This window comes from Patiria miniata, unplaced genomic scaffold, assembly GCF_015706575.1.
Source record: "Patiria miniata isolate m_02_andy unplaced genomic scaffold, ASM1570657v1 HiC_scaffold_19, whole genome shotgun sequence".
In the NCBI taxonomy this organism is placed as follows: Eukaryota; Metazoa; Echinodermata; class Asteroidea; order Valvatida; family Asterinidae; genus Patiria; species Patiria miniata.
The window spans coordinates 8,775,823-8,787,808 of NW_024037057.1; positions in this window are offsets into that span (position 1 = coordinate 8,775,823).

Genomic DNA, 11,986 nt, shown 5'->3' on the forward strand with positions numbered 1-11,986 from the left:
AAAATCACATGTGGACTTTATTCTAATGAGGTTAATTATGCATGCATACAAATGAGGACATTTACATGTATACATGGATGTATTGTGAGGACATACACGTCCTCAGTGGTTGACATGTTATGGTACCAACTGTAGAACATTTTTTCATCGCTGTCAACAGCATGAGAAATTAAAGACTAAAATAATCGATTGGACAAGAAATTTCCTGTCCAGATTTCCGTCTCTGTTGAGACCCATACTTCGTAACCAGAAGCCGGGCAAAAAAATACAAAAACAAAAATCTGTATAAAATTTTGAAAATGTCGAGAGAAGTTGTTTATTTATAATTTTTATTGATTGCTTACAACATTAGGGGTGAAAGCTTTTTTTGTGTGTAGAATAAGAAAAAGAAAACGATTCTGCTTCCAAATATGGCTGAAGTTATTTGTATGTCTTTGTCTTTTGTAAAAAAAAAAAACAATTTTAGAAAATTAAAAAAAAACACAAAATGTTAATTTGTTATTAGCCCAACGTAAGTATTTTTGGAAAATCTAAAAGAAAAAAGAACCTACTTTAATAGTTTTCTTGGAATCTAACCCTAAAATAAAATTGTTAATTAATTTTTTTAAGTAGAGCTTTGTTTATTAAAGTGTAACGGTATTCTGCTTTAATAGCTGGAGGTCTGGAATTGTTTTCCCACCTTAGGAAAATTAAAATTTGTCATGGTCGAAAGTTCAGATGATGCAATTTTTGTCACTTGAAGAATCATGCCCGTTGGTGATTTAAAAAAAAAATCTTTCCTCATCAATTTTGTGACATTTTGTAGGTCACAGTAATGGCTGACAGTTATGTAGATAACGGTTACTATGACAACAGGCTGCAGATGAAAAGCAATAATTTGCTTGATGACATTACCAGGGTAGTGAACCACTTATTTTAAATTCAAAATGTTACAAGGATTTGTAAAAATATTTGTAAGTTTACATTTCTCTTTTCTTCCCCCAAAATAATCAAATTTGAACAAATTTGTAATTCCTTCAGAGGCATTTGCCAGAATTTTTAGTTGGAAAACATAATCTGAATGAAAAAGTCAAATTTTATGATGTTTTGGACAGATTTAGACAGAGTAACAGTTGGCCAATAATTACGAGAAATCATGAGAAAGGTCTTAAGAATTGTGGTCTACATTAAATATTATATTTCTGTCTTTGTTAAGTGCGTTCAGATCCCAAGTATTTCTTTTAATGCCTGTGTATATTATAAAGCCCACTAGATTTTGTAGCTTTTGAGTTCATCTACATTCTTTCAAAGATGTATATTTCACATTTATTTATTAAAAGAGAAAAAAAGCCTTGTCTTTTTTATGTAAATATAGTAGGACGCAAATTTGAACAAGTCAAAACGTGTTTGAGTTTGGTCAATTTTTTTGGTGGGTGAAAAATTAGTAACAATGCTTTAAAAAGTGTAGATTTTTTTAATAAAAATTTCAAAAAAGGACAAAAAAAATATTTCAGAAGATGGAGAAGTATTGTTGACTTCTGTTGCCATCTTTCCACAACTTGTAAAAAAAAAATTCAAAACTGATGTACAGATTTTTTTTCATAAATGTTTGTTCATCGTGATTGTGTCATGTGAAGAAGTGTTCACAATTTTCTTCCAACTTCTTTATTTCGAAATGTTAGCACAAATTTTGAAACTGCGAAAACTCAGATTCTGTTCTATTTTGATAACTTTGATTGATGGTTATTGAGATGCAATGCTGTATCAGTAACATTAACTAGCCACATTAACTAGTTTTCCTGGTTACAATTAATTTCTAACCTGAGTGAGTTCTTTCTTTCATTGAAGTTTCAGAGTATCAACCAAGCTAGAAACTGTAGAATAACTAGTAAACCTAGTAACATTAACTAGTTATCCAGGTTACAATTATGCTCTAACTCGAGTCAGTTCTTTCTTTTATTGAAGGTACACAGTTTCAATCAGGCTGGGATCATTAGAATAACTAGCAAAACCTAGTGACATTAACTAGTTATACCGGTTACAATTTCTTATCCGATTAAGTTCCTTCTTTCGTTGAAGGCACACAGCATCAACAGACAGTAATTGCACACTCAGTTATGAGAGTTTTTTTTCAAAAAGAAATTGAACTCGTTCCATATTTTATCTTACAAACATTTCAAAGGAATTTCTGGTAGGGTTTGTTCAGTCTAACGGGCTGAAACATTGTCTTGAATACAAAGTAAGACTTCTGACTTTTTGTAAATAGATTAAGATCTTGATTTGGATTTCGTTTGTGATTATTAATGAATATTTAAACAAAAATGGGATTGCTCTTTTCTATGTGAAACTACTCAAATTTAAGACTGAATTTCCCACGACTTCATGATCCATCTCATCTTTTTGATACTATGCAAATATTATACATATTTGTCTTTTTTGTTGTTGTTTTGTTTTATCCAGCGAAAGAATTTGTCAATATTTGCAATTGTATAGAATATTAGAGTTTCAGTATGAAAAAACAATGCGCACTTATAACATAGAACATGCTTTTTGTCCATGTTCAGGGGCCATCATCAAAATCTCCAATTACCGGAAGGCTCGAACAGGTTACATACAGTTAGCAAAAATTGATTGGTCACCAGCTAAAATTGAAATTATGCAATGTGTAATGTTAGCCGGTAACCAGTCTTGTATGCTTAGCACACATTTCTGCTAAGCTGCCTTTTGGACTGGGCTCCATAGTTTCATTGTGCACTTGTATTAAGCTTCTCTTTAATTTTCCACTAAACAAAATCAACTTAGCAACTATTTGAAATAATAGATCCTTTATCACATTTTTTAAAATGCTTTTACATTTGAAACCTCGTTTAATGGTTCAGCTGGGGTTGGGGTTATTAACCATTTTTTTTTCATTACAAGATTTTATTCCAAGAAGTAATAGTTGAATTTACAAAAACAACTTGTCTTATTTGATCATGTTAAATAATACTGCTGCTTTCAGTTTTATTTTTAAAAATATATGTATATGCCTTATGTTTATTCATAACATTATTATGTTTATTCATTATCTGAGTGTATTATTTGCTCGTTGTGGGATAGCTGGGAAGCCAAATGATGTAATTGTAGAGCTAATGAATATGCATTTGTAGGTGGAGACTCGGTATATTAATTTGTGAGAATGGAACATTCCAACCTCAACACCCTTGCTAAATTTGCTTATGGGAACATGTCCGTCCCACTTTTTATTAAGCCCCACCTCTGCAATTTAGTCAACCCCCATTTTCAAATACAGTGCAAACCTTGCCTCAACTTGATCACAGAAGTATGGCAAAATATTTTGTGTTAAATTTAACTGTAAACTTTGGCTGTGAAGTTTGAAAATTTTAGCACACTTTCAGACAATATGAGGTTTTTTTTTAAATGTTGGCCATAAAAAACAGTTTGCAAATTTTTGGAAATCTAATGTACCATTAGTAATGAGATGCGTAACTTGCATGTTTTGTAGCTAGAAACAGCTGTTGCCATGACATTGGTTTATTCCATTCTCACAGGAAATGACAATTACTGTAATATATTTGTACATAAATGCAGTACTACATTTTACTAGATTTCTATGCTTCGGGATGACAATACCTTGTATTGTGGAAAACTTGTATTTTGTATCATTTCTCTGTTTTTTTTTGTATTTTGTTTTAAATATTTCAATGCTGTACGTATTTTGCTGTTGAAACTTGTGCGAAATCTCTCCCACCTTTGTTTGTGAATGGAAAGGCCCAAAAGTTTAAATGTATGCATATTCATGATCATGCTAATCAGAAAACGCAGGGCGAATGAGCTGAATTTGATGTCAAAATTGAAGAAGCACTATGAAAGATACAACTTCCCTTTTTGTCGCGCATGGTGTCCCTTTTTAGATTTGAGCAAGCGAAGATGACATTTTGATTTCATGAAAATTGATTCCACGTTCACGTCTGTATAATAATTAGATGATGGATTTTGTGGTACATGGTTCAAGAGTGTGACATTTCAAAAAGAAAATTCACTTAAAAGCTGCTGTCTCAAATAATGAAAAACTTCATTCACAACAGAAATAACAACATTTCTAAGGATTTCATTTGAATTAGGGTTAGACTAGACATTGAAACGTTGTGTATTAGAAGAAAAACGGTAGTTGTACATGGTTCAAGGGGTTATTTTTTTCATCCTTTTAAATTATAAATTTGTAGCTGGTTACCAACAGCTAGTGTACATTTGCGGGGTACCACGAAAAGGTATTGTTTGTGTGTATCGGCCATTGTTATGTAAATGTTATTGATGAAAATTAATGAAAAACTGAATTATTCATGTCATGTCTAGGGGTTCATTTGTTGTATAATTTGGGCCTTTCTGTATCCAGATATTTTGCATTAAAATGCAAAACCTCCTTTGAAATTTGTTTTTGAGTTTTCTTTTTTATCAAATAATTGTATGGTTTGTTTTGTCATTTTTAAAGTCCCGTCCTATGTAAGCATCTTAGAAGTTAATCAACATAGCCCTATTCAGGACTACCATTTCGTCCAAAAAGAAACGAGTTTTGTTGCAAGGAATAAAAAAGAACCAAATAAAGAAAGATTGAAAGTTATTAATGGCAAAACCACCTGACCCCAGTAATAAGTGACAAGACCGTGGACAAAATGAACAAAGGCAAAACTTTTTTTATTTTTTTTATTTTTTAGAATTGGCCATAACTCATATGATTTTTCCGATTGGAGATATTTTTTTGTTTATTGAAAAGCTAAAGTGTTTTCTATCAGCTATGAAAAAGTGGGCGCTTTGAGGGTTGTTTGTTTTTTGGGGATTTTTTTTGTTGGGGGGGGGGAGCGCCTGATCTCGCGTTGTTTCGTAAAACTAGGATTGCTTAATTTTACAAAAGTATTGCACTTTTTCCGCAAAACATTTTCGTTACATGTAGTTCACAAAAAAGCTCGAGTTCATCTCGGAAGCTCATGTGTGACCTGATTGTGCCATGTCATTTCTGGAAGAAGTGTTTTCAAAACAAACATCTGGATTTTGACTCTATTGACCCAATTTTTTAGGACTGCATGCAATAAATTGGTGGGCGGTTTCAACTTTTTTTTTTGCAATGACTGACCTTCACTGAGATAATGATGAAAACAAGTGGCGTTCTTCGCAACATTCTTTCCAATGTGTCTACTGTCTAGTTAACTAGTTAGGCCTGTAAATATCAAGAAGAAAAAAATTGTCGGCCGGCCTAAAACAAAACTAGTCAGCATACATACGAAAATTATAGAAGGTTTATTGACATCAAATAATCAAACAACAGGTGGCGCTCTTCACAATGAACGGTGTCAAGTCTATCCTCGTTCTCATCGCTCTTACCACTAGATACTGTCTATTGGAAACATGTATAGTTATCCGTGTACATCCGTCCAATCGTCAAAAGAAGAAGGAAAAACGAACCCTTTTAATACCGTTTTACCGCTTTTGATCTTTATAAAGAAAAATCAAATCGTTTACCAATCACCGTTTAAAAACAAACACTTTTTTACCATTCACCGTTTTTGCCGTTTACGGTCTGAGTGGGGAAAAATAGTTTGCGGAGAAATACACACTAAGTACACTAATTTGCTTAGCACAAAAAAAGTCTGGCTTATAAAAGCACGGGTTACCAGCCAAAACTCCATGTGATTTTCATGCTAAGCAAACCACAGCTTAATAACCACCACAATGGGCATTTGGTTGGTAATCCTGTTTTGCCAAGGAAGACTTTTCATGCTAAGCACATGTTCGTGCTTAGCAGCTCCATCAGCGATATAGAAAAAAAAGGACACTTTTCACCTCCATATCATTACGCAATGGACAATCACCGAGAACGGGGTCAACGAACACTGGGCCATGGGCCGGGAGGCAGCTCGCAATGTCTTCCCGCTGTTTTTGGTCAGTCACCAAAAAAATGCCTCAAATTTCACAAGCAAAATTTGAGATTTTAACCTCCGAGTCTGCCGTCCAGCTTCAAGCCTCCAACGCGGAAACTTGTACATCATACCCTGGAGTCGTCATGTGCGCGAAAAAATATCAAATTTGGGTGCTTGGAGTCTTGCCGAATTCGACCACAAAAGCGGCCTCATGTACGGGGTCACTGCAACATTTCGACGTAGACACGTTGCGTCGTCGTCACCCATATTGAAAAACTGACTGAACTTTGCTGTAGGCCTACAGACCTTGCCATAACTTTTGTTTTACAGAACTGAACTGGACTTGGCAACTGCATTCCTTTGAATGCTCATTTTGTGCTGAACTGCATTAAATGGACACATGGAAATTTTGTGAATTCATAATTTTGTCGAATGATCTGATTGACGTTTTTGGAAAATACAAGTCAAGCTTTTAGAGTTCGTCGGGGTAAGTCCATCTTTAGCCTAAATAAGGAATTATCGAGGTGAGTGAATATTTATCTCCTCCTCCGGTCACACAGAACCAAAAGAGGGAAAAGCGTCTCAATATTCTACATTTTTAGCAATACAATGGTAACTGATATTTCTGTCTGCATTTTAATCTCACTTCGAAGAAAAGTGGAGGCAGAAAAAGTCCTCTCTTTGAGTGGCCAGTGGTCCTTAAAATCGCATTCAATGAAAATATTTTTAATGTTATTTACAATAATCATTGCATTTTGTACATGAGGTTGTATTTTGCATTGTTGAATAATGTGCGATACAATTCTGCAATTCTTCTCTTTAATTAGCTCTTTAAGTATTTTTAAAAGAAATAATCATGTGTGTTTGTTGCCAACGAAATGGCGTCCATTTTTAGTCTCATATACATTGAGTTTGTCTTTTGCATCATGCTGTATATTGTACGTTGAAATGCCATTCCGGTAAGCGAAAGCCCTTTTGACTAAGAGTAATTTGCATATGAATACCTGCCAATTTGTTTGTCGAAAATATGTACATGCCTTTTCGGTGCATTGCGCATTTCACGCATTGTTACAAAAGCGATACCGAGAGCGAGTGGTGCGAGTCGGCACGTGAGCCACTCGTGGCCCGCGCAATGTGGGCGTGATCGTAGATTCCGATGATTCTTATTGGTCGAAAAGTTGAAAGGCCGCGCGCTTGGTATGTGGCCAGGTGCACCGTCTTTGCTACACTTTTTAAAGACATTCCAAAGAGGGGCTTTTTAGGGGTTTAGTCAAAAGTTGGAGTAAACATGTTCAGATTTTCGTTAAGAATGGAGGGTTCCTTGGAATTTGGTTTTACTTTTTGTTATAATTGTATTAAAATTACTGTTTAAAAGAACAAATAGTGTCAAACTTTTATTTGACTATTTAAAGATGAAATGAAAAACCTGAACACCATGAATTCGAGGAGTTAACAACGGAGCCAACGGATTTTATCATAAACCTGAAATTATTTAATGCAAGCACACTACATGTATTAAGAGTATTATAGGGCGGCATTCCAATGGACCAAAATCAATTTTATGGACAATGTATCCACGGAATTAAATTGCTCAAAAAATTAACTTTACACCATTAGCTTCAGGGTAACTTGTATATTATAAATGCTACTATAAGTTCAAGAGGACAGCAGAAGAAAACATAATGGAGAGCTGAATTTTTGATTATGATTGTATAAATGTAGATTTTAAAAGATAGCCAACGGAATTATTTGAAGCTCATAAGAATTGGAGAAGACCTGTTGTTGAGATCGAGATCAGCGAAATTCGACGTTTGGAAGAAGGCAAATAAGGCAAAGTTATGATTGTATTAAATGAACGATTACGATTCAGGTTAAGGCGTAGGATTAAGGCGGGGTGGGTGGGGTATAGGCACATGGCGCGCGTAGGCAGCCGAGCACACCAGCAGCAGCGTAAGGGAGCTTGACCTGGCACAGCCATGGTGTAATGATTAACTTACAAAAATATTTTAACAAAACAATTACAAAGTTACAAAAATTACCTATTTTGAGGCACTGTAAAAATCATCGGGCAAATCGTAGCTTGATCCTTAAAAAAAGTAATTAACGGTAGTCAATTAAAACATCCGTATCGAGGTAGTGCATTCTTATGGAAAAAATACAATGCTATCAATATCAGAAAATTTGTTTAATATCAATTTGGGTTTTTGAAATAACTAGACACACGTTACTGAGCTCTAAGGTTACATGGGTTGATGAGCATCCGTCATTTATAAAATAGGAGGACATCTTGAGGGTAGTTTTCGCGATGTTATAATTGCAGGTATGATATCGTCTTCCCGAGAAAGGGTTGGTGATATCTTGTAGGTGAGATGCCATCTTCCCGAGAAAAAAATATTTCCCGGGTTGATGATATCTTGTAAATAAGACATCGTCTTCCCGAGATATTGTGTCATCACGGGTTGGTGATATCTTGTTTGTAGGGTGAGATGTTGTCTTCTCGAGAAAAATTCTCTGGTCGATGATATCTTGTAGGTGAAATATCCTCTTCCCAAGAAAGAAAACATTTCTCGGGTTGAAGATATCGTGTAGGTCAGATTTCATCTTCTCGAGAAAAAGTATATCTCGGGTGGATGATATCTTGTAGGTTAGATATCGTCTTTCCGAGATAATATTTCATCACGGATTGGTGATATCTTTAAGGTGAGATGTCGTCTTCTCGAGGAAAAAATATTTCTCGGGTTGACTATATCTTTTGGGTGAGATGTTATCTTCTCGAGGAAGTAAAATATTTCTCGGGTTGATGATATCATGTAGGATATCGTCATCCAGAGATGATTATTCACTGGTAGACGATATCTTGATATTTATATTTCCCGATACCAAATCAGTTAATTATTTCATTAAAAACGGATGATAGATGTCTACTTTCCTTGATAAAAAAAATATATTTTATCAACTCATATACTACGGAGCTCTTACAAATACAAATATTGTATCTTTTACTGAATAAAAATCATAAAAACAGTTTTCTAATAACACATTAACTGGAAGATAATATGAAAATGTATATCAGACGTTTTAACTTCAGAAAAACTGGATGAGGTTTTCGTTTTTAAAGCTTTGTAGTCAAATAATACTACTACTAATAAAACTAATAATGAATATATTATATAGTGCCTTCCACTTATAAATGCCACAAAGCCCTCTATAAAAGATAAAATCAGGTTAGTAAATATAAATATCAAAATAAAACCAAGTTTATAATCAAAGTAAGACAGCATAATGTACATCATACTAAAAAACAAACATGAAAGCCGAAAGGAAACTTTAATATATCAATAAAATAAAATATAATCATGACAGTGAATAAAAAGCAGGTGGTAAGAAAATAATAATAGTAATGATAAATAAATACAGTTTAGGGAGCAGCGTACTGCAAAAAGCGAGCAGCAGCTTGTGGGACAATTAGGAACTTTGGGAATTGGGGAGGGAACACAAAAGTTACAAACTGTTACCAACGTTATCCTGACAATGCCTGGTGCATTAGCAATAATAACGTTGAAATGAAAAAAAGTTAACATTTTGAGATGTATATGTGAATAACGCAAACTGAAGAATCAGCGATGAACGAAGACGGACCCCGGAGATGTTATATCAACAGAAATCAATGTCAAATCAATGGCATTGCCTTGAGCTTTGCCGCATCACAACTGTATTAAGTTTGCTGATTATTTTATGTATAAAAACAAAGGAGTTACCTTGAAGAATTAATGGTGTAAAATGATCATTATTCATTCCTTTAAAACTTTTGCGAAATAATCCTGTAAATTGTTGTGCTGGATAATGTCCATTGGAATGCCGTTAATTTTATATATAATTGAGAAAGACGACACCCTTGATGGGTGGAACTATTGAGAAGAACGACGCACCCTTGATGGGTGGAACTATTGAGAAGAACGACACACCCTTGATGGGTGGAACTATTGAGAATTAAGAACGACACACCCTTGATGGGTGGAACTATTGAGAAGAACGACACACCCTTGATGGGTGGAACTACTGAGAATTTAGAACGACACACCCTTGATGGGTGGAACTATTGAGAAGAACGACACACCCTTGATGGGTGGAACTATTGAGAATTAAGAACGACACACCCTTGATGGGTGGAACTATTGAGAAGAACGACACACCCTTGATGGGTGCTACTATTGAGAAGGACGACACCCTTGATGGGTGCTACTACACCCTTGATGGGTGCTACTATTGAAAATAACATGACCCTTGATGGGTGCTACTATATTGAGAAAGACGAAATATTTACACGAGTACGAGTAATAATTATTACGCGGAATTATGATTGGGCCATACTTTTCATTTGATCTCTGTTTGATTGAAAAATGACATTTTGTTCATGTGTTATCTTCTGTACTTATATGACAGATTGTTTACAGGTTTCCAGGGCCATGTGAACATGTCTTACTAAGTTTTTTGTTTTTGTAGAAAAAAAATGTTTAAATTATTTTGCAAAATAATATTAGGGCCATGTGATAGAGTGTAAAGATATTATATTCCTCGGTTTTGTGTGAATTTCTCCAACAGCCGGAATTGTACTTTCTTGAGAAAAAAAATGAAATATAAAAAGTGATAATGCTCAAGGGTAGTAAATAAATGAGGATAAATACTAGTTCTTAAATAAACTGGTAACCCACGTTGCACCTGCTATCGAGAAAGGACTTTTATGTCGAAATCATGGTGGGGCCATGTGTAGTAAATCGTTTTGCTTCTCGTCCAACTTGCAACGTGTAAATTTTCGTTTTATCTTGCACAATAACGTCTCCTGCATGACATTTAAAGACAAACATTGTGAGATGTATAGTGTCGTAATTGTACGGAATATTTTTTGTTTCCGTTTGTACCAATTCGTGTTAGATATTTAGGGACATGTGTACGAATCAAACCTTTTGAAATTCCAGTCGCGTCTATCATGCATTTTTTTGTCGTTCTACAGTGATTCTCATTGTGAAAAACCCCTAGGGCCATGTATGTGTACAAAACTTTCATTGTCGTCATTGATTCTCATTGTGAAAAAAAAATACTAGGGCCATGTGTACAAATCTTTCATCGCCGTTTTTGTATAGATTTCTGCCAAAATAATTCTTGTGTTATCTTCTGTACTTATATGACAGATTATTAACAGGATTCCAGGGCCATGTCAACATGTCTTACTTAAATCTGTTTGTGTACAAAGCTTTCTTAATTATTATGCAATAATATTAGGGCCACGTGGTACAGTGTAGAGATCTAATATTCCTTCGTTTTGTATAAATTTCTCCAATAGCCGGGAAAAAATGACATCTGTATATTAAAAGGTGACATTCCTCAAGGGAAGTAAATCAATGAGGAAAAATCCTAGCATCGGGAACGTGAAATCGGAAAAAGCTGGTTGTTAATCATTAATTTGCCCAATACGTTTGTGTATGGGAAGAAAATAAGACGATCGATATTAACCTGAATTAAAATAACAAATGTACCGTTCGTTAACGATTACGAGTTCGTGTTTGAGTTCGAGTGCGAACGAAGTTCGTGCTCGAAGTGTGAACAAATTTATACACGAGTTCGGGTTCAGACGGTGCGAGTACGATTACGAGTTCGTTTTGAGTTCGAGTGCGAAAAAAATACGAGTTCAAGTTGGCGAACGATTATGTGCACCAGTTTTAAAAAACTGCTAAACCACATAGCACCTGCTATATATCTAGTAAGGATTTTATGTCGAAATCATGGTGGGGCCATGTATAGTATATCGTTCTGCTTCTCTTCCAATTTGCAACATCTGCACATTTTTTGTTTGATATTGTACAATAATGTCTCCTGCATGACGTAAGACGAAAAAATGTGAGATGTATAGTGTCATGATTGTACAAAATATCTTTTTCCGTTTGTAACAATTCGTTTTCGATATATATTTAGGGCCATGTGTACTAATCAAACTTTTTGAAAATTCCCGCAGTCGCTTCTATCATGCATTTTCTCGTCGTTCTTACATTGATTCTCACTGTGAAAAAAATCCAAGGGCCATGTGTAGAAAACTT